General features: G+C 43.0%; 1 protein-coding gene and 1 long non-coding RNA gene across 2 annotated transcripts in view; one reads left to right on the top strand and one right to left on the bottom strand.

Annotated features, from left to right (window-relative positions):
- Positions 1-2144: 2144 nt before the first annotated feature.
- Positions 2145-13703, bottom strand: part of LOC124295035 — a 49801-nt gene continuing 38242 nt past the window's right edge. Inside the window, exons 2-4 of the long non-coding RNA XR_006904935.1 lie at positions 8394-8566; positions 7161-7299; positions 2145-2531 (exon numbers count right to left, since the gene is read on the bottom strand). This is a non-coding gene — a long non-coding RNA (uncharacterized LOC124295035). The remainder of the gene's footprint in view (positions 2532-7160; positions 7300-8393; positions 8567-13703) is intronic.
- LOC107218891 (fibroblast growth factor receptor homolog 1) overlaps positions 11023-13703 on the top strand; it is a 55028-nt gene continuing 52347 nt past the window's right edge. Inside the window, exon 1 of the mRNA XM_046743091.1 lies at positions 11023-12386. The gene's annotated coding sequence lies outside the window, so the exon portion shown is untranslated. The remainder of the gene's footprint in view (positions 12387-13703) is intronic.

A 13703-nucleotide genomic window follows, 5' to 3' on the forward strand; every position in this document is an offset into this window, starting at 1 on the left:
AATTTTCCCTCATTTTTAGGTACAAATACAACAGGTTTTATTTTCAATCGCACAAGATTACGTTACTCTGAAATATTTGATTGTTTGTGAGCGGAAATATTTGACGTGCAAGTACAGCGAATCGATATCAAAGAGTTCGATGAAGTTCAATTTTTATTCCAAACCAAAGGCTCCTGCGTCATCGACGTGGCTGGAGTCGGGACGTATTTTTTCATCCTAAAAGTTGGTGTAGGATGTATGAACGCGCACTGCTTTAGGCACGCACATACTTATCTATTATACGTACGTACCAGCATGCAGAGCTCACCATCTACCGGCCAGTTATTATTAACTCTTTTGAATTTAAATATTTTCGTTTGAAGATGAAGCTGCTGCTTCATAGAGCCCGAGCTTTGCCGAGTAACAGACTAAACAGCGGAGCTTCCAGGTATCGAAATGGAAGCTGAAACTATCGTCCGAAAAATTGACGTGCAGGAGAAGAATTTACACATTTGCACCACCGTTTTCGGCATGCCTAAGTCTCGTAGTTTATACATAATATAACGCAGTATCACACGTGCAGAAATAATTTCCAACCTTACGAAAAAAGAAAAGCAACGAAATAGAATGATACAAAGATAGAAAGGCTTGCGTAAAAAATTCGCTGCCTTTGCAAGATTTCGCAAGAATCTTACATTGGCTAAAGCTTCTCGAGTTTCGAGAAGAGCTTTCCTTCGACCGTTTGAACTATGAATTTTACAGAGTCGTAACCACCGCGGATAAACAAACCAGCTGCCTAGATTTGTTGACGAATAGGAATAGTTTATAAAATTTCAGTATCTACTATGCTACTTCGTTCTATAACTATATTACATACAGTAAAGAAATTCAAGGTATTATACATGAGACATCTGTTCCGAAAATAGTTTTCGTCCTTCGATCAATGAGCCGCAAATGAAGATGAAAAGCGAACAGCACCAAGGAATGCAAAAGTATCCCCACTAATTCACGCGCACGTGACGTTTGTTAAAGGCATAATCAAGACCGTTATTTTCGGCGGTGCGTAAAATTGCTTCCGGTAGTTGGGGTCAAATATTTTCTGAGATTGTATCGTTGCGCGGTGCTGTGAGGAAATCGCGGTTGCTGCTCTCTTAAAAAAATGTGAAAACTGGAAGAAGAAGAAAGAAAGAAAGAAAGAAAGAAAGAAAAAAAAGATGTGAAAGAGAGAAGGAAACCTTTTTCACAAAGTATCCCAAGGACCGAAACCCATACGCGGAGTAGGAAGCCGTTTCCCATGCTCGCATGTGCGATCCACCTGCCAAGATGGCGACGAACCGTTGCGATGATCGGGGGGCGAGGAGCATCGCCGATGGAAGGAAGTGCTCGCTGACCGGAAACCACGCACAGAGATGTGACTGCCGCCCTCCAACTCCCGGCGAGGGGGTCACCGACCCTGGAGTGCGGTATGGATGCAGGTACGTGACGCGGTAATTACAAGGGGAGGGAGGCGGTCGGAGGAGAGATATCGATTGCCGTTCGGAAATCGCGGACCCCGATCGAGAGGGATTCGTGAGGTGACAAAGTCGGCGGTCCCGTGATCTTCGCCGCAAGATGATCCGTGCCATCGGTTGTTACGTCAGCTTGTCGAGAGCCAAAGTGCCGACGGCTTGAGATGTTATAATCCGATATTGCTTGCCTCGAATCCTACGTCAACAGAGGAGACTTCAACACGTTTCGCGTTAAATTTTTAACTACATCGACGTTCCGAGCGTGGGCGACGACGGGAGCGCCAGGAAGGAGGAGGAGGATGGATCGGAACAGTTTCCTCCTCCCACGGGAACAATTTTCCCACAAAATGGCGAACACCGACCACCGGACAACCAACTGTTGCCTCGGCCACCGGGCCGGAAGAAATCGCCACCGAGCTTTTGCGACACACGCTTTTTCAAAGTCCAAATTAACGAGTCAAGTATACGAGTATATGCGTACGAATACCGTGTGAAAGAAACGGGATGAAAAAAAAAAACAATAATTCTCCCAGCGTGACGACGGTATTCGTTAATTTAATTATACGTGTAAAAATGATCAAGGAAAGTTTGGGAAATTGCGAATGACGAAATTACCTACGGGAGGAGGAGGAGGGAGAAAGAAAAAATTGCGCAGAAGTTTGATTTATCGAACCAATAACACGGTTCGGTGGCTTCTGCAGGCGGCTTTTGAAGTCCGTCCAAAGTTATTATTTTAATTTTATTGTTCCTTCGAGTTTCTCGCGCGAGCGCCTTCCTTTCGACTCAACTGTCACAACACGGAGGGGGGAGGAGAGAGGATGATGCGGCGGGAGAGGTCTTCTTCCTTTGGCGCGTCTCATCTTTATTTATTTCCTCCGCACTGCCACCTCCACACAACTCCACCTCTCAAGTATAAGCGTCCGTGTGCGTGGCCTCGTCCTCGGAGGGTCGAACAAAAGGACGAAGAGAGTGGTCCACCGGTCCGGACTGACCTGTATCCCCGATCGGGATCGAGTTACTTTGACGCCTCTGGACTTCGCCTTCCTACCGAAAAGGAACCTTTTACACATCGTTTTCAGAGTATCGCGTCGACCTTCCACGTAATGACTTTCGTCTTGCTTTGCAATTCCTTTCGACAAGCGACACGCGCTTAATGTTCCAGTGATCCGCAACCAGAAACATGGAAAAAAAAAAGATTTGCCGGATTAACGTAATGAAGCAGCTTCGTCGAATATTATGTTCTATAATAATGGGATCGTTTGTAAGCTTATTTTTTGGAACGTTTATTTTTGACAAACAGCGGCGGAATGTTTTTCCGTGTGAAAAATCACGCGAAGCGAGAATCAGAGAGTGACGAGTCGGCGTGCATTCTGAAGTAGAAACATACGTAGGTATGTTTCTTCATTTCCATTTTCTCTACTTTTTCTTCTTCTTCTTCGGCCTTATGTCGCCACTGAGTAAACCAGACTTTCACGGTCAGATAGCATTTATTGGCTCTGCAGCTTCGAGATAAGCTCGTATCACGCGGACGACTTAACCTAGTCTAATACTTGAGCCTAATCTAATCAACCCTCCAACAACCCCTAATCTTTCAAGACTCTCACCGCTTACGTAATGCGGCGCCTCTACGCGCACACTCAACATACATTCCGTCTTGCGAGTTATCCTCTTTCATTTCTCCTTCTTCTTCATCCGATGCTCCTCTTCTATTTGAGTGCGCAGAAATTCAACGAAACCTTTTTTTTTTTCAAATCGTGCGCTTATACGAGTGCCCAAAACTGTTTAGCGCAAATTGAACAACATATTTCAAGGTGTCAATAAAAGTTGAAAATTTTCCGAAAATTTCTGTATCAAACAAGGAAATTGACTGTTAGACGTAAGAACACTGCAGTGAAATTAAGTTTCACGTTTTTGTAAGAATCTGGAATTCCAAGGACATGTTTTGAATGCCGTTCAATAAACTGTGCAAAAAAGAAATAAATCTCGTTTATCAGAATGAAAAATTGCAAGTAAGTTTGTTCTGCGAAAGCTTAACGCAGACGTATTTATAACAGCTGTAAACGGAGAAGCAGAGCTCGAAGCGCGGTGTTTCATTGTCTTCAGGGTGGTAAGCCTGGAAGCAATCAAACGAAACTCTATTGGGTAATAACTTTGAAACGCTCGAGCATAGACGGGGTCGGAGTTAACGTATGCGCGGCGCAGTGATAGTACGACGTCTATATCTATACAACGCGCGTCCACAATCGGAAGGTCCTGTCCTATTCCTGACCTGAGCTCAGCGGTTCCTGAGTCGGAAGGCCAAGGAAACGAGAGACGCGCAGCGTTGTCTGGAGAGACGCGTAGACGTCGTCGGGAAAACGAGGAAACGTGGATGACATAAATATGGAACATTGTGTTCCGGTTGAACCGCTGGCTCTGAATGATCGCTTCCTGTTCCTGAGACGCTAATTTTTCCTCGATACGCGCCTAAAATTATCAAGGAATAATATCCCGATCCAAGAATACTCGAAACGAGCGACATCCACGCTCCATTTCGCCGCCGGCGAATAATTGGACGCTCCTCGAAATCTCGTTTTCTATTTCTATTTTTCTTTTTTCTTTCTTTTTGTTTTCGTTTTTAACAAATTCACAGAAGAGTTTTAAATGGATTGAAACATCTTTGCGAACCTTCTTCTTTCACATCCACCTTACCATTACAGATGATTCTAAGCGCGTCATGAAATTGATGGCGTTCCATTGCCGACAGAAATTTCCTCGATTAACTCGTCCGGTTTTCTAAGGAAAAAATACATGCTCATACATAGCCGCGCTTCCTTTTTAAAAGTTTCTCATTTCTTTGTAAGTGACTTGAATTTTTCTTTCTATTTTACGTTCTGTTTCGCTAAAATTTTATCACACGGTTATCCGCTTGTCACGGGGAGAAACAACTTCATCCACATCTAGTCGGTACTTTGGAGAGCAAGAACAATGAAGATTCCAAGTCCGTAAACGTGGTCAAAATCGATTTGAACTGGGAATAAACTAGCAATTTGCGAAAACTTAAAGGGTGGTGGACGTTTCAAATCGATGGTGATATTTTTTATCACCGGAAGAAATTGCCCTATCCCGGATGCTGAAAATATTGCGTCGCCTCTCCGTCTTTCGAAATTGAGCACTCCACGGTTAAGAAAACTTTGAAAAGTCATTGGGACAAGCCCGTTTTGTCGAGCGATAGAAATGTAGGAGGAGCAACGAGGGCGGTATAAGATGGAAAAAGGTGCGTATATCTAAGAGAAAAGAAGCAATATTACGGTGACGAAGAAGAAACACAAAAAGTCGTAGTTCAGTCATCGTATACGTAGTAAATTAGACGAGGCAAAACAAACAGTAAAAGTGTACGGAGACACTTCCGGAATCTAGCTGCTTGTAGTTTCTCTAACCGTTGAGTATTCTCTCGGCCTGCCTTCTCATTCTTCTTGGGGCAGCTTTTTTCGTTTCCCCGGGTTATATCGCCCGGGGCCATAATAATATAACCCCGAGGAAACACAAACGTGGAACTCGACTATAGCCGCTTCGTTATTTCAATCAAACTTAAGTTACGAGTTCCTCAGCTCCCTCCGCCTTCGCCCTTGGGATGACGGAGTTATGACGACTGTTTCCTGACTTTGGAAGAACTCGCGAGGCTGAAGTCGCAGCGAGTCCCACAGGAAAACCGCCTCCCAGTGTCGCTGTACACGTCTTGCTTAATTGTCTATAAATTATCCATGATACGGATCGTGGATCTCGTTCATACCGCGGCTTTATTTATCTGCAAATCACAGCTCGTCCACCACGACTCTGTTGACAATACTCGAACACTTCGAGTATCTGATATCAATTAGGTATAGTCTGACAAGCGTATAAGTTTATAGCACTCGTCGTCGGTCGTACATTGTAATTATTTTCCGAATAACGTAAGTTTTTCGTCACAATCATGATTACGAACAGTAAAGATTAACTAAAAACGAGAAGATATATAAATTTATCTTCCAATGCCCACGTGATTAACAATACGAAGTCAACACCGTAAGGTCATTGAAATAAAATACCATGTCAATTTATTATCCTTACGATAGTCATAAAAAATTGAAATTAAAGAAAAAGATAAAACAAAAACAATCACCGCCAATAAAGAAAAGAAAGAAATACATCCAACCGCGCTGCGTTCGCAACAAAATATGGTAAGTCGACGACAGTAAATGCGATGAACGGAGGATATGAATGAAGGAGGAGAATCTCGGACCACACGCGGCGATAGTCACCAAACGTGTGCACACACGTATGTCTGTATATGTCACATGTTTCACGTGTAGTCGTTTATACATACAGACTCGGTTTTATACGCACGTACCGGCGTGTATCATTTACACGTCCCGTAGCAGCACATGGACACTAATTGCAGAGTACAGGTTTGGTTAAAGCGGAGTCGAACGCACGGCGAAGTGAAGGCACAACACGAGTGTAACGCGAAACGTGCCCGAACCCTGAATTCGTACCAGGACCAGACTTCGAGAAGCCACGGCCTCCGCATGGCGTGGTTTGATGGTGTGCTCAAGGTGACGGTGGAGGAGAGTTATTTATACATGCTAATTTGCACGGAGACGACGAACTGAATGAGATAAGAAATAAGAAGAATCGAGACAGAGAGAGAGAGAACAGAAAGAGAGAATTCAGGAGAAGCGGACCTTCGGGAACTGATTAAACTCGGGGATTAATTTAATTACCTAATAGGATTTGCGGTGTTCCAACACCTTCATAAGCGATTTCAACTACGAGCCCGTTGACTTCTCATGATCACGTTCAGTAGCAGCTTGAATAGCTATTTGAGTAAATCGGTAAGTTTACAAGTAATTGTTACTTCTCGTAATGAGTTTATATGCAGAGAGATGGGTGCAGAGCAGCGAGGGTGAATCAGAAAGCCGTTTCGGGACATTCGGGTCCTTTGAGAGTGCCGGCTGTGGTTATCCCTTTCCCCGAATGGAAGGACGTGAGTAATAGACGGGGGCACGAGTACAAAAAAAAAAGGTTCTCGAATTCTGAGATCGCAAAGGCGAGGATCCTCGCTCTGACGCTCCACAGTCTGGAGCGGAGTTTTTGACCGATGGCATTTTTTCGTCAAGCTATTAGCAGCTGTGTCTTGTACATTTGGTAAAACAATACTTTGCCATGCTGCGGAGCTTGGTTTCGGATAACATCTCGAGGCAGGAGCTTATCCCTCGCGGACAGTTTCTTTGTATGTGGTGGAGAGAGAGAGAGAGAGAGAGAGGAGGACGGAGAGAAGATGAGAAAGAGAGAAAAAGCCTCTTGCCTAACTTATGTTTCCTTCTGTGTACTTCCTGTTGTATTATAGAATTACGCCACCGTAGGCAGACCGAGTTTCGAAAGTCAAATTTTTCTCTCATTTTTTATCTCCTCTCTCAAGACACTCGCGTATTAAAATCATCGTGCCGGACCTCGATGCTAAAAGTTCAAACGATTCCGCGGAGAGAAATTCTTTGACAATTTTTTTTACGTTTACTACGATTGAAAATGTTATTTTTTATTTTTCTTCAGTTTTACTTTTGATTTTAATACGCCGCTGAAAATATAAGTATATATGCAACCACCGATGCTGCATGGATATGTGTATATAATACGATGCCCAATAAAGTTTACCTTGTGCGTATGTGTGATTTTTTTTCTTCAAACATCTTACAGCAAGGCTGGCGGTCGAGCTTTTTGAAGTCTTGAAATTCTCGTGTCTTTTTTCTCACATGCGCGCAATGCCAACGACCGCATGCATGTACGACTCCGTCTAAAATATAATTTGAGTTATTGATGTGCCTGCGGTAAGACAGAGGGCAACGAGGCCCGAAGCGCGCGGGCCATTCGTTAAAATTCAAATTTTATTATCGGTGTGATCAGAACACGGGTAAACCTCAATTCTTTCTACAGTCACCGGCGCATGTGCATTCGTGCTCGAGATTATATCGTGTACACTTATATACACACGATAATACGAAGGTACGCGAGATGAGCAGCGGAGAAATTGCCTTCCAATCGTAAAGATCCGAGGAACAATCGCCTCCCACGAGACCAACAACGACGACGGACGAATCTCCGTTGTTCAAACTTTTGCAAAAAGTAGAAGCGACTGTTCTTCGATAAGAGAAAAGGAAGTAAGACGAAGGAACGAAAAAAGTACATCCCGATCCAGCTCGCGTGTCGCGTCCAGTCATAAAGGTTTTATAGGATTCGACCGTCGAGTGCGGCGGCGTGCGCGCTGGTTTAATACGTCTGTATCCACGCCGGAAATTTCAGAGGTGAGAAGCAATTTGGGGTAAATTTGACTCCCGGCTTTCGGACGTGAGACGGCATAAAAGACGCGTCGCGTATGGTGTTAACGACCGGCATTCCATAAACGTGAAATACACACGGTGCTTGGTTAAAACGTGAAAAATTCGACGCCTTGTAAATCAGAATTTACTGACCAGTTGAAAAGCTGTAACAAGAATAAATATAACCGTATAGGAACCCAGCCGGCTGGTCGAAGTAACTTCGAGTGTTTATTAGTCGGTTAAGGATTAATAATTCGATCAAATTTCAACCGACCGTTTGGCCAACTCGCGTGTCTATGGAAAAAAATCATTCGCACGCACTTCCGCCAAATTAGAATCAATCATTTTTACCTTTTTTTTTTTTTATCATTTTTTATTCACAGATGTTTATCTCGAATGGTTCAATGAAACAACGTCTCGACGACTGAAATATACAAGCTCGTCAGCGATTAGAACAGAGTCGAGACTCTGTATTTTATTATACACAATAACAGGCCAATTAAGAATTATTAACCCTTTCTTATTACGGACATTACATCTCGTTAGGATTGCTTCGAAGAAGTATACGTACCTCAACCGTTGTACGTATATTGCAGAGGTTCTAGTCTCTTTACCCTGCATACGGGAACACGTGCAGCGGCGATTGTTAACCGATTGGAATTGTTAATTAACCAACCAACGAGGCTATTGCTGTTCTGATCGTGAGTCTTCACTGATTCATACGTGTATCCTTGAAATCCACATCTGTAACAGGTTCAAGTGAATTCTTAACGCCCACGAAATGCTGTTGTAGATTTTGTGCAAGTCAGCTTTAATGAAAATAAGTAAAGAATAACAAACTTGAAGTGAATTTGATCTTCGTATTTGGAATTAACTTTATACGAAGCATCTTGTGTTAAGTTTCATCGATTTTAGGAATGTACATGAAAAAACTTGTTCGATTAGAATTTCACTACAATTATTTGACCAACACCAAGTTGAAAAGAGTAAAACTAACGCCATTTAATGAGAGTGAAAGGAAATCGCGCGACGATCCTTACGAGCATTGGAAAAGGGTAATTAGAGATCTCTAAAGGCATCACTTTTTCACCACGACTCGGAATCGTGTACATCTTATCGTTACACACGAGTGTCGCATGGATAAAGAAATAACAAGTTTCCATGTAACGCTCGCGCCCATATCATGCGCGTACACCAGTCCTACGACAGTGCGTATATGTCATGGGAATAGACGAGCATGCTGCAGCATGGTTCTATAAATATGGATCAGCCTAGGAGTACCTGCTACGAATTTATTTCCATACGTGTATACATACATATATACACACGTACGCGATTGCTATTATTATTACATATTGTATATTTATAATCACGGAAGAAACAGCCCCCGATCACAAGGCATGCAACAGAGTATTGAGTGTCGCGATGAGGGTGAGGAGGTTGAGGAGGGCGAAGAGGAAAAGAAGGGGAGAGGGTGCACTGCGGTGGTTGCTGATCCCACTGCCGCGCCAAATGCCGGAGTAACACATGTCCCAAACGTGTCACGGCTAAGAGAGAGACCGATGTATGTCCGTAGAAAAGAAGAGAGAGAAATAAGGGTGGCTGGGCTTTCCCCAAAACTGCAGGGTCGTTTTGCTACCTGCTAGCTTCCATTCGTCGTTTCGAGAAATGATTCTCGATGCTTCGGCTCGTCCACCGATACTATACGTGTATGTGAAAAACTCGGAAACGTCTATTTGACTTTCGGTATTATTCCTTTTTTCTTTTATAAATATTAGGAATTTAAAGATTTCGAGTCTGAACGAACATTCATTCGTTTATAACGTGTATATTTGTGTACGGTGATTCTTGTGTTCCCGCGCCTTTTCGCAGTTAACGATCTCTGGGATTGGCTCGAGTCGAATGACGTCACGTCAAGTTGGAGGTTAAGTTTAGTTGTTCGATTGTCAACCTCGATCATCGTAACGATCACGTTTGGATGGACCGATTTAAGAATTTCGAAGACTGGTGATTAGGTGGGGGATGAATGATCAGAGGGTGAATAACCGCGGTGAACTTTGTTCCATGAATTAAACTGTTCCGTTCAGTTTTTAAATTGATTCTCTTTAACGACGCTTCGAGAAAATCCCTAATTTCCACACGTGTGACTCTGTAATACTTAAAAAATGGACGAGTCACAAGAAATAATTCCTACCATTTCCACAATAAATTAACAAATGAGAATCAAAGCAGCATTTGTGTATTCAAGCCGCCCGACCAGCCGCAGACGGCAAAACAGTGGCCGCTATTACCGATGTATGGTTCCTGCTTTTTCCGAACCGATATACATACATCAAGAAATCAATGATATACACGAGTGCGTTAAATTGCTTCATCAATCACGAGTAGGGTTTCAGATTGGCTGGTATCGACTAGACGCGCAAAAAGTGATTTCATACAGTAAGTATCCAGTAGGGTCGAGTACTGCACTTTTTCCGGCACATCGCATGTGGTGTTTCGCATTGCACCGACTGTGGTGTGGGAATAATTAGAGGTGCAATCTGGCGGAGCGTATCTGCAGAGGCGATTGCATCTCAACCCTCCAAAAGACGTAGCAGCGTCTCGGAGGCGAATTAGAATGGCTTGGTTGCTGATTAAGTTTAAAGTATAGAAAACGTCGCCGAGGATAGGCGTTCCGCAGATGCTCGCAGCATTGATGCAGCAGTTGCACATGCACGCGTGCAGGGAATAACTCGATGCACACAAGACGTGCACAAGACGAGGAGTCCCTAACCTCTCTATATTTACTCGGTTGCAGCAGTGGCCTGCAAGTGTACCATAAGTCAAACCGCGTGCGCGCCTAGACGCGAGCGGGGGAGAAAAAAAGAAAAAGAAACATGAGAAACAAAAAAAAAAAAAATAGAAAGATGAAAAAGGGAAAAAAAGATTTGGGGAAAAAGAAAAAAGGGCGGGAAGGGGAACTGCGTGGACGAATCCACGCGTATACGCATCCACGCATCCATCCGCACGCACGTGTGTCGCGACTCCGAGAGTTTTTGGTTGGGGTGGGAGCGGAGGGGGCGGAGGGCTCGGAGGGGTGGGGTGGGGGGAGGCGGCGATTTTGACGGCGTCTATCGAGGGGTGGGGGACTGCCGGAGGCAGGGCAGGGGGCCGGGGGTTGTGGGCGAGCGGTTATTTCAAGCATTGGTCCGGCACTTAGCCCCGAGCCGAGCCTTCGAGCGCATCCCAGGCATCCTCCTTAGGCTAGTTCATCGCGCGCGCGCGAGTGCTGCGACAGTATTAAACGACGTGGAGGAGGATAAGGTCGACGGTCTTGACGTTCCTTGCGAATAACTGAACAAGTCTGAGAAAAGGATTTAAACGTAGAAAAACTTGAAAAAAAACGCATATTTTGACAAGTACTCTTTTTGGCAAGAAGCAGTCAACCGTATTAATTTCAATTCTACCGCAGGGGTTGAAATTTGTTTTCTATAAAATTCGTCTGTCAATAATTGTTGTTTGCTTTCTGTTCTTATGGCATTGAAACGTACCAACACATGACTCATGCGCGCTGTATTCTGGATTCGTATCAAGCCATGTCGTCATGATGTATTATACACGTGATACGGTGTGTTAAAACCAATGGTGATTTGTATATTTCCGTCGTAAGATCGATCAGTGATTTACCTTGATCTGTGAAAAGTGCATGTACATCAATTAATGCAGGATATTATGTATCGTATGGAATGAAAAATAATTAACGAAGAACTGATAATAATAAAAGTGTTTTGGTAAAACAAAATAACGTTCATCAGTATCCCCGAGTTTCTGTATATTCCATATACCTACAGTCTATACATGCAATAAATTTAAAACACACCGAATGCGGAACGGAAGAGGAAGAGGGTAAAAATTTAAGAACATAAAACCACATCGACCAAACATCTTATACGTACTTTCAGTATAATACGAATAATTTTACAACGTTGTAAGATATTCGTCTGACGTGTGAAATGTGAAATCGAGTAGTGCGTGGATAGAAATATTGGCAAAGTCTGTGTATTTGCAAAGACATATATTTTTGTGTGTATACGTGCAACGGGTCAAAATTTCTGTGAGAAGAAACAAAATTAAGAAAAAAAATATATAAGAATAAAGAAAACAAAATTTAAATTTATAAAAAAAAAAAAAAAAGAACGGACGAGCATTGGATTTATAGCCGCGAAGCAAGCCTGAAATAACAGAAGATCCAACGGCGCTGAATCAGCCCCGCAAGAGGGGACCGGAGAACAGTTTCTGACAGCAGCCACGCGCGCTCAATCCCAACTGCAAGGAAAAGGGAAAGAACGAAAAATCCCCGCCAACTAGCAGTTGGCGGAAGATCGCGGTTAATTCCGTTATCGCAACCGCGACCCGCAATAGTTGCATATCAATGAGAGAACTCGATTTGTTGAAATTAAGAGAAAGTTAAGTTGAATCGCTAACTTTATCGCGGAAGATAAAATTTGAGACTTTGTTTTTTACGCCGGAGGGATTACAGTGACGGAAATCTGAGCCGACTTTAACCAAATCAAAATTTTCAACGGTGAGTAATTCGCGTCGTAATTATATTGATTGTACAAAATGGTATTATACTTAAAATACATGGTGTAAGTAGGCTGCGATTATTTTTTTATTCTCCTCCGAATGGACGAAAAATGTTTGTACCGATGATAATCAAAGTTTCTATACATATAACGGTATTCGTTTTGAGTTTATTTCGGATTTGTTTATTCATCGTTCGTTTAATTTCAACCGTTACGAGTCTTCGATCGTTCGTATAATGAACTTCCGTCGTATGAACGAACGAAATTCCGATGAAACGTTTGTTGGCATCGTCAATTGGCGATGATCAATAACTAAAATAATAGAAGAGCTGCTATAGTCTGCACTGATTCACGGAACCGTCATCTTCTCACTAATCCAAGAAGCTAAATTTCACCCGAAACGCAGTAACAAACACGATTATCATCGCTGTTTTCGTTTTCGCCATCACTCGTGTCGAATATGACTAGCAAATTATATATACTGGTTCCCTTAAATACGAGAATGACATCAGCAGGCGGATTGACTTTGTAAAAGAAGTCGAGAGCCGAGCCGATACTTTGAAACGTTCTGTTTCTATAATAATTCAACAACGTACTCGAGTACCGGTATCCTATAAATATATTATACAAGTATACGTATGCATACGTGTATGTATATGCGCGAATGAAGTCGAGTAGGAATTTCATAACGAGCAAAACGCCTGGGCATCAATTACATTAAATACGTTTCATGTACACGCACACGTCGTTAAAGTTTCGTTTTGTATCGGCGTACTACGTACATATCGTTGGAATTGAGTGTAGCTGAAAGGTACCTTTGTCCGTTTGAATACGATAAGTGTCATCGTGCAGACGAGCTTTCGAGTCAGACGAAAACTGCGAACCACTCTCGCGTTACACTCGGTCTTGATGTAAAAAAATACCACTTTGTACCAACAATTTGCCCCTGCGCGTTTTACAGTCTATAAAAAATCACTCCATAGTCTTCTCTTAACCTTCGTGACGCATCGCGAGATCGAGGACCGTGTGCCATGCGCGTGGGTCCGCATACCTCGTACGATCTCTCATCTTTGCACGCGTGCAAAGTTAATTTTTCTTTTCACAACCGCCCCCGATAAGCCCCTTAACGGAAGTCCCAAATTTTTTACGGCACCATTTACATCCAAATTGGCCGAATTACCCAATTCAGCTGGTTAATCTGACAACGCGGTGTTCCATATAAATCCGATCCGTACAACACCGACTCAGCGACGGTACATATATTTATTTTTTTTTGCTTTCTGTCTTTGCAAAACTTTCTCGCTTTTCGCATCTCT

Source organism: Neodiprion lecontei, chromosome 6, assembly GCF_021901455.1.
Source record: "Neodiprion lecontei isolate iyNeoLeco1 chromosome 6, iyNeoLeco1.1, whole genome shotgun sequence".
Taxonomy (NCBI): Eukaryota; Metazoa; Arthropoda; class Insecta; order Hymenoptera; family Diprionidae; genus Neodiprion; species Neodiprion lecontei.